This window comes from Ailuropoda melanoleuca, chromosome 5 (assembly GCF_002007445.2).
Source record: "Ailuropoda melanoleuca isolate Jingjing chromosome 5, ASM200744v2, whole genome shotgun sequence".
Taxonomy (NCBI): Eukaryota; Metazoa; Chordata; class Mammalia; order Carnivora; family Ursidae; genus Ailuropoda; species Ailuropoda melanoleuca.
In genome coordinates this window covers 73,607,925-73,617,673 of record NC_048222.1, presented here as the reverse complement: position 1 = coordinate 73,617,673, position 9,749 = coordinate 73,607,925, and positions in this window count along the sequence as shown.

The following is a 9,749-nucleotide window of genomic DNA, read 5'->3' as shown; positions in this document are numbered from 1 at the left end:
GTTGACGTGAAATGTTTGGCCTGTCTTATTTTCTCAGTTTTTCATCATTTGATTTTAAATGAGAATAGCCATTTCCCCTGCCATACCAACGAACCACATAGCAACAGTCATTTGTAGAACACAGTAGTTGACCTGATTTATTCACACAGCAAAGCACTGACTCTAGCTTTGGATGATATTTCTCTTTAGCTAATTTTACATAGAAAGTACCAAAATCATTCTCACTAAGTCCTGTTCGTGATATCTTAACATCCTTTGTTCTTACCAGCCACAATATACACCAGATATAGAAAACATAATAGCTTTTCTTCGCCTGTTATGTATGAACCCTTGGGAATGGAGATAAGCAGAAAGCAGCTTACAGCAACTCATTTACAGATACTTATTTGCATCTTTATGTGTCATTCACTAGAAAGTTTTTTTGGTTAAGAGAGCCAGAATCAGCCAATTGCTTTTATCTATCTATCTAATCTATCTATATAATCTATATCATCAGCTGATTTTATTCAAGTCTCACTTTCAAAGGCTGTTAATCCATCAGCAAATATAGGACCTAATGTGTGCCCAGCCCTTAAAGATAGTATTAAATATATATGATAAATGTGGGAAAAGATAGTTCTTACCCTTCCATTTAGATTGTGAAAATATCTACCAATAAATAATACAAAAGAGTATGTCATTCAAACCTGGATGATTGGGCACAGAATAGGAAGTGTTATATAACCCAAATATCCTAAGTCTTTCCATACTGTGACTTCAATTAGAAGCGGAAAGTGAAGTCACCCTGACCGTGGACTCTGCAGAAACACCAGCTGATAGGACTTCTGGGTTCTGACACCTAGTAGTGGTATATTCTTGGGCATGAATGGACTTCTCTGTGCTCCCCTTAAGCTTTCCTTGAAGATATTATCCTCACCTCAAAAATGTCCTTCAGTTACTTCTGGGAGGTCCCACAGGGTTTTTTCACATGAGGTCAACAAACCACAGGCTTTGGCCATGTGCATTTGTCTACTCAGGTGCATGCTTGCCCTTGCCTGCTGTCTCATCCCTGTTACCTGCACTGTCCACACCTCTTTTCTAGGTCATTCAAGACTTCCAACAATCAGGGTGCTTGCACCACGGGCTCTCTCAGATTCACTTTCTACCCCTGCCTTCCTTTTGGGTTTGCCTGATTGGAGACAGCAAGCAGGAATTTAGGGAGAGAAGAGTGCAGCAATCCTTTCATTTCCCCAATCCTTCTATGTTGGACTGTGGGGTGAGAGTTGCCGTGCTCCTCTACCACAGAGGAGCCCTCTCCTACAGCAATCCCCCTGCCCTGTGCCCCTTCGGACTAAGGGTGGTCAGGGCCAGCTGCTCTTGATGGTCTTGGGATACTTCCCCATCCTTTTGTAGCCCCCTGAAACCCTAATCACACCTTTTTACAAAATAGCAATTTCTCCTCTTGCTACTCCTTTCATTAACACTCACCAATTACCCCACATATGGCATCTGTGATCTGCCCATACCCTGATGGCTACCATGTCATAATTCCACTTAGTTTCATGCAGGAGTTGGGGAATGTTCATCCTCCCTGCCCCCTCTTTTCCCAATGCAATTACATGGGCCCTAAAGCAGATCAGCTTATACCCAGTTAAGTCAAATAGTTACAACACATCTCATGAAACCCAGTTCCCCACAATTTTAGAAAACAAGTGGAAAGAAAGAAAAGAAAGAAAGAAGAAAGAAAGAGAAAGAAAGAAAGAAAGAAAGAAAGAAAGAAAGAAAGAAAGAAAGGAAAGAAGGAAAGGAAAGAGAAAAGGAAGGAAGGAAGGAAGGAAGGAAGGAAGGAAGGAAGGAAGGAAGGAAGGAAGGAAAAGCATTCCTTCCATCTTTCTCATTAGGTCCTACTCCTATTCACAACACCCTTTCTAGGCATAAAAGATGAATACAAAGACACATGGTTAGACCCAGAATAAGAAGAGAAGGCTTGGCTTAGAGGGCACTAATTTATTCAAGCAGAACATTCTCAGTTCCAGTCATAAAAATGAGGGTTTTTGCAGGAGGTGGGAGGTGTGGAGGTAGGGCAAGAAACTCAGAATCACAAAGGTTGGACTGATCAGAAAAGTTTTTATGAACAAGGTGAGACCAGTTTGACCTTGATAGAGGAGAAAAATGGGGATACATTAAGAAGCTTAGAGTGTATTTCAGAGAAAGGTAACATTTACATAAGGGTAACAAGATTACTCCAATATTAGTAGATTGTGGGCATCGTGTGCTGGGGAACAAGGCAAGATGGGTTTGAATGGGTGGATGAAGCCACCTGATAGAAGACCTAGGTATAAATATTTAAATAAGATGTAGCCAGCAATGGGAAAACATTGAGGTTATAAGCTAAACATGGCTAGACCATGGGAGAAATTCTGATTTAACAGTTTCAATTGATTTAACTGGATTTTGGAGCTGTGATGGTGTTAACCTCGGAATGACCATAATAGACCTCCAGGAAGATGTGGAAACCAGTAGAACCCAAGCTAATTTTTCCAGTAGGGCTCATGAGGAAATACTGAAATTTTAGTTAAGGGATCTTACAGAGAATTATGGTGCTTTTCTAAATCTTTGTTCAGCAGAGGAGAGATGACAGATAAATAGGCCTTTAACACAATTCTGCACTTGGAAACTGCAAAGCTGTCAAAGCGTCCAGAAACTTATGCAGAAGCAGTTGCCACACTAGAAAAGTCTTTAATTCCATTTCTTGAAAAATGAGTCTATAATAATTCTTCAGGCCCATGCTACATCTATTATGACACATTGCTTGATTTGCAGTCTAGAAGAACTGCTAATGTAGAAAAGGGCAAAGAGATGGAAATAACCAGAATTGGTGCAAAGTGCATTTGGCATGGACTCCAATAAGATCATAGGTCATAAAGTGGTCCAAATATATACAAAGTGGTCCAAATTTCTTGGTCATCTAAATGATCTGCATATGACCTTTTTTCTTTTTATTTCATAGAAATACAGAATTACTGGAGGGGAAAAATTAATATACTTTTGAATATTTAAGAGGGACTAAACTCTGTGCTGTATTCTTTACATTTCCTCATTTATTAACAGTTTTATTAATACCAGGAGTGTTAGGCGGTTTGTTCAGGATCATACAGCAAAAGGTTTTAAAGTAGGGTGCTCCAATCTTCAACAGTCATATGCTACTCACCTGGCATAAGTGTGCAGAAATAGTCTGAATATGGATATGCTCAACCCTATAGATCTGAGTTTTCTGCCAAGAATTTTCAACAAGTGTGATACAGAGCTAAGTTCCTGCCTGCTTGCAATCAGTCCTATATCTCTCTGATCTAAATCAAGCCTCTATTAAAGAAGATCCACTCCCTATTTCTTTCCTAACACTTTCACGTAGTTTCCTTATGTATGTATGTATGTGTGTATGTGTGTGTGTATGTATGTATGTTCCGTCATGTGTGTGTTTGAAAGAAAACGAGATTTGATGTCATTTATTCATTTATATTTTTGTATATCTTAGCTCCTCCTATGTGCAAGGTGTTAACAAGAACTAAAAGAAAAATAAAATTGCAATCTTTTACTCGAGGAGTTTTTAAAGACGTAAGGAATAGACAATTATGTTGCTATCTCTACCTCTAATATTGTATGTATATTGAATATTTTATGCTCAAAATAACCCTGGAAAATGTATCATATTGAAGCGATAAATTGTATGTTATGAAGGATTTGAATGCCAGGTGTAAGGTACTTGAAATTTACTGAGCACTGGGGAGTCATTTTAGAGTTTTTACTATCCCTTAAATCTGTGTCTTTTCCAAATACAATTGTGGGATTATCAAAAAATTCCAATATATACATAGAGTAAAAACATTGAATTTAGAACTGGAATAAACTTTGAAAATCACCTTGTTCCACTCTGTCATTTGTCAAGGAGGATGTTCCAGTTCAAGGAGGTGAAAATTACTTACCTAAGTCTGAGAGGGTCTGTGTAAGATTTCTTTCTAAATTTAAATCTCTTAGTAGATTGTCATTGAACTGAATGTCCACTTACTTAACTCACAAATCAGTATTTACAGGATCTTTGTGACCACTGATTCATTATCATATTGGCTAAGTAAACAGTGGAGTACCCACGCTGTGTTCCGTGCATAATGAGAAAAGCAATAGCAGGGCCCTGCCCCAGAACAACTTCGTTAAGATGGAGGAGGCTGAAATGCCAAGGAAGGCATTTGCTGATATATTTGGATTCACAGGGTATTGGGAGAGCACAAACATGTACTGTGGTATCTTAATACCCAACAGGCTTTTCAAAATGCATGGATATTTCATAAAAACATTCCACATGAAATGCCTATAAATACAGATGACTTTGTTGTAAAATCCTCAAGGTCTAGAACAACTATTAATGAAAGGGCCAGGCAACATTCCCATCTGGAAGAAGGTCATGTGTGCTTTACTACTCAGGGACGGAGGCCCCTGTTTTGCCCACAGCCAGGACTCCAGGGACGGCTTCAGCTAAACTCGCATTCAGGAAATGACAGAGCCCGGTTTCTTGCCCCCTCTGAAAGCTCAGAGCTCTTCCTTAGCAGCTGGCCTATTTGCTGAGCTGCAGAAAATCTTTCATGAAGGAACTTCATTTCACAAATTCAAGGAGTGGTTCAAGGCTATCAAGGTCATTGGGCCATTTCCCTCATTTTTCAGGAGAGAAAAGTGACACCCCCAAGGGCTCGGTGATGTGCTAGCTACAAGCAGATGCAACCAGGTCCCTGGGCATCCAGGGCTAGACCAACATTGCATCCACTGCACCATGTTTCTTTAATATCTTCTCCAATGTAATTTTCCCATTATGAACGAACTTACCATGATCCATTACGGAGCAGTGTCAAGAAGAGTTGCATCTATTTATTCAACACTATTCTGGGGCCACATGGATTTTTATTCCAAGTGAAATAGCTAGGATGGGAAAGAATGACATTAACAGAGTTTCCTCTTTCCTTTGTGACAACTTTGCTGGGATGCACCTCTTGTTAGCCTGTGTCTTATACTGAGCACTGCCCACTTTAATGATTTAGCATTTAAAACTAAAGGAAAACTAGATGGAAATGCTGCTGGACAAATCTCTGAGGGGTGTGAAGTGTGTGTGTGTGTGTGTGTGTGTGTGTGTGTGTGTGTGTGTGTGTGTGTGAATATCCTTATTATGTAGATTAGAAAACTGAGCTCTGAGAGATGATCTGTCCAGGTCTTACATTAGTAAATGGCAAAGCTGAAAAATAAATTCAGATCCTTCTGAACCCAAATCCAAGCTCTTTACACTGCACCAATTTACTCATTGAATGCATCAACTCTGCTCTTAAACTAAGCAGAAACAATTCCTTGCTTTCATGCCAGGTAATCTAAGTGTATAGTTCTGGGTTTAGGATGAACAGAACTGTGCTTAAATTTATATAGCATTTTGCATTCCCCGAATGTATCGCCTCCTTTTTTATTACTTGGTGGATGAAGAAAATCTTTATAAGCAATTTTTGCAAGTCATAGTGGTTTCAAAAAAAAAAAAAAAAAGGCAAGGCGCAGGGGCCCTGAGCAGTGATGGCTCTGGCATTGCATGGCCTCAGAGGCAAGAAAGGATTACAATGTTTAAAGTTTCCCAGATTTTGTCAATGTCCTATCAGTCTCAAGTATAAAATTGATATAGAATTTCCAAGGTTTTGAGGACTAGTGTCTAAAATACCAGGTCTCTCTGCTGAAAAGCAAGATGAAAAATGTTACAAATGTAAATCTGGGAGTCACAGGAACCAATGTTTGTGATTTGTGGAAGTCTCATTACCACCACTGAAATAGCCATCAGCCATAAGCCACCTAACATTGTAAAATGTAATAAAAATCCACTGGGGTGGGAGCGCAGGAGATGGTGTTACTGTGTTACAACCTTTCTATACAATGGCCAACACACTGACTGCTTCCACATCCTTTTTCTTTTGGCTGTCTTGATTATGCTGTGTGAATTTGCTCACACGTAGCATAGACACAAGTCTGGTTTATATTGCAGGGGCTTCTGGTTAGCAACACCAATTCTCCAGAGACTCTAGTCTCTTCGTACCCAGAACTGAATACTTGCAAATGGTATATTTAAGCAACAGAGGTGCTGCCAGGTTGAACTAATATGTGGGAGTTTTTCTTAGCTCCCTCCAGCTATAGAAATAGATAGACTGCAAAAGTCTACTTAGATCAGGAGCAGAAAACAAAACAAGAAACGGAAAAGTAATAAAAGACTTCCACCAGCAGGTTGGAACAAGTTGCAGGAACAAATTCTTCTATGAAACACTGTGGCTAAAATCTACTGGGTTACAACTAAAGTCTAAACCAGGGGCTTAGAAAAATCTGAATTTGCCCCTAGTTGAGCACTGACTTTTTTGACCAACCTTAGAATCAAAATCTGAACTTGGGGTATATATCTCTATAGCCTACGAACAACTTGTCTTGCTTATATATTTATCACATCTGGAGCACAGTTCAGTGTCATAGAAGATAGTAAAGTTAGGTTTATTGAATAAATTAGAATTTGATCTACTTACTGCCTGTGGCACTGAGGCATCATTAAGAGGCAGGATATATGGTGGTTAAATGTATAGACTGGGCTAGAAAGCCTGTGTTTGAACCTTAACTACACCACTTACACTTGTTAACCTGGTCCACTGTCATTGCCTGTCTGCGCCTCATTTTCCTCAAATGTAAATGTAATAATAGTACCCATCCCATAAGGTTATTCTAATAATTGAGTTAATATAAATAAAGCAATTAAGACTGCGCATCGAAAACACTACTACATGTCAGCAAATACTATAATGTTAAAAAGAGCTCATGAACTGTATGATTCCCTATTTTCACTCTCTTCCACAATAATCTATTAAATATATTTATGAATACTGAAATGCCCAGTGAAGAGCAGGGAAAACTGAAGGCAAAGATTAATAATGAAAGAACAGGAATAAATATGTGACACATCCCCAGATCCCCCAGGTTGCTCTCAGGTCCCAGAGTACAAACAAATCAAAGCATTTTAAGGAAGCTCTTTCATAAGATACAAGACTTTATTCATTAACTCCGAAATTTGAAAATGAAAGGCATCCTCTCATAACTGTGAAAGAGAACTAGAGGGCAGGTATGCTACCTAATTCTCTTGTTTGAATTCATGTTGCAGTTTGCATTCTTTTTTGAGTAGAATACCCTGATCATAAGATGTTTATTATAAGCTCTGTTTTTGATGCCACTAATTTGCTGGTACTTCCTCCCTGTGCGTACCCGCTGCAATTAATTTGCTCGCACTTCTGCCTCATGCACACTCATTAGAGTCCCTCTGGGGAAGCACTACTTCTGATTCTATATCTTACGTATAACTTAGAGGCTTACCTGTCTTAATTTCACATTCCACTGAGAAAAGAAAATTGTTTCCAAAGGAATAAGGCAATAAAATTCCTAATTTTGTCTTTGAAACAGGTAATCTACTTAGAATTAAACCTCCTTGAATACATAGGGTTGGAACACTTTCCAATATCATGATTATGAGCCCATTTTCTGCCCTAACCATCAGGCTTTGCTATAGCTCTTCACCTATCAGGTGAAGACTCAGCTCTGAACCAAATTAGACAAAACCAAAGAAGTCTAGAAAGAAAATGACTGCCTCCCTCAGATAGGATCAAGAATTGGGGGGCGCCTGGGTGGCACAGCGGTTAAGCGTCTGCCTTTGACTCAGGGTGTGATCCCGGCATTGTGGGATCGAGCCCCACGTCAGGCTCCTCTGCTATGAGCCTGCTTCTTCCTCTCCCACTCCCCCTGCTTGTGTTCCCTCTCTCGCTGGCTGTCTCTATGTCTTTATGTCTCTATGTCTTTATTTATGTCTGTCGAATAAATAAATAAAATATTAAAAAAAAAAAAAAGAATTGGTCTTACTTCACCAAGCCCATGGACTGTTCTATCTGTAGTTATTCACATTCAATTGGCCACTGAGCTGCACTTTTGCACTAACCTCAACCATCAGTTTCCAGACCTTGGCGGGGCTTCTGTCTCTACTTCCTGATTGGCATTCCAGCTCCTGACGGCATTGCAAATTGTGGGTGAAGCCCAACTGAACTAGATAGGACTCTGACATACAATTCAAGCATCATTGGTATTTAATCTGGGGACTGGAACTGTCTTCTCTACTGTGTTTGTTGGTTTCTATTTTGTTTACACTGAATAGACCACCTGCAAGCATGACGTTGATTTTGTTTGACTAGGTGTATATCCATTATCAAGAAGTTCTCCTTATTTGCACCACCCATGAGAGCAGACTCCTTTGTGTATAAATGACAGCTCAGATCAAGAAATAATTAATTTTACTTGTGGGTAATCTCATTTTAATGCTGCTTGTGGATAATCTCATTAAGGTTTGTTTATGTTCTCAGAGATTAGGACTGCATTTGGGTTTGTTAGTTCTGACCTAACCTATGTCTACTTGCTCTGCAGCTCCCTCCCTGAGAAGCTACAGATGCTTTATCACAACCCATAGCAAGGCCTCTTGTACCATGCTTCCTTAAAAATTAGAATTTTTAGGGGCGGCTGGGTGGCACAGTCGTTAAGTGTCTGCCTTCAGCTCAGGGCGTAATCCTGGCGTTCTGGGATCGAGCCCCACATCAGGCTCCTCCGCTGGGAGCCTGCTTCTCCCTTTCCCACTGCCCCCTGCTTGTGTTCCCTCTCTCGCTGGCTGTCTCTCTGTGTCAAATAAATAAATAAAATCTTTAAAAAAAATTAGAATTTTTACACACACACACACACAAATTAGAATTACACACACACGTTTATGTAGGTACAGGTAGATGTCGGTATACACGTATACAATCTGGGTTACTAGGAGATATTTTCTCATCTATTCATATGCTCAATCCACTTCTAACTCATTTGTTCATTTACTCATTCAGCAAAAATTATTTGAGCAACTACAATATGCCAAGCATTGGAAAACAGGGAAGAATAAAAGATTAAGGAGATATGGTCCAATGCAAGAAGAAATGGAAATTTTGAATAATTTTATGTGTTTTAAAAGTTAAAAATTGAACTACCCTATGACCCAGCCATTGCACTACTGGGTGTTTACCCCAAAGATACAGAACGTAGTAAAGAGAAGGGCCATATGCACCCCAATGTTCATAGCTGCATTGTCCACAATAGCCAAATCATGGAAGGAGCCGAGATGCCCTTCAACAGATGACTGGATTAAGAAGCTGTGGTCCATATATACAATGGAATATTACTCAGCTATCAGAAAGAACGAATTCTCAACATTTGCTGCAACATGGACGGCACTGGAGGAGATAATGCTAAGTGAAATAAGTCAAGCAGAGAAAGACAATTATCATATGATTTCTCTCATCTATGGAACATAAGAACTAGGAGGATCGGTAGGGGAAGAAAGGGATAAAGAAAAGGGGGGTAATCAGAGGGGGGAATGAAACATGAGAGACTATGGACTGTGAGAGGCAAACTGAGGACTTCAGAGGGGAGGGGGTGGGGGAAGGGGATAGCCTGGTGATGGGTAGTAGGGAGGGCACGTATTGCATGGTGCACTGGGTGTTATACGCAACTAATGAAGCATCAAACTTTACATGGGAATCTGGGGATGTACTGTATGGTGATTAACACAATATAATAAAATAAAATTAAAAAAAAAATATCGAAGTCATAGTTTATGAAAATTTAAAAGTTCCCACAAAGTAACCACT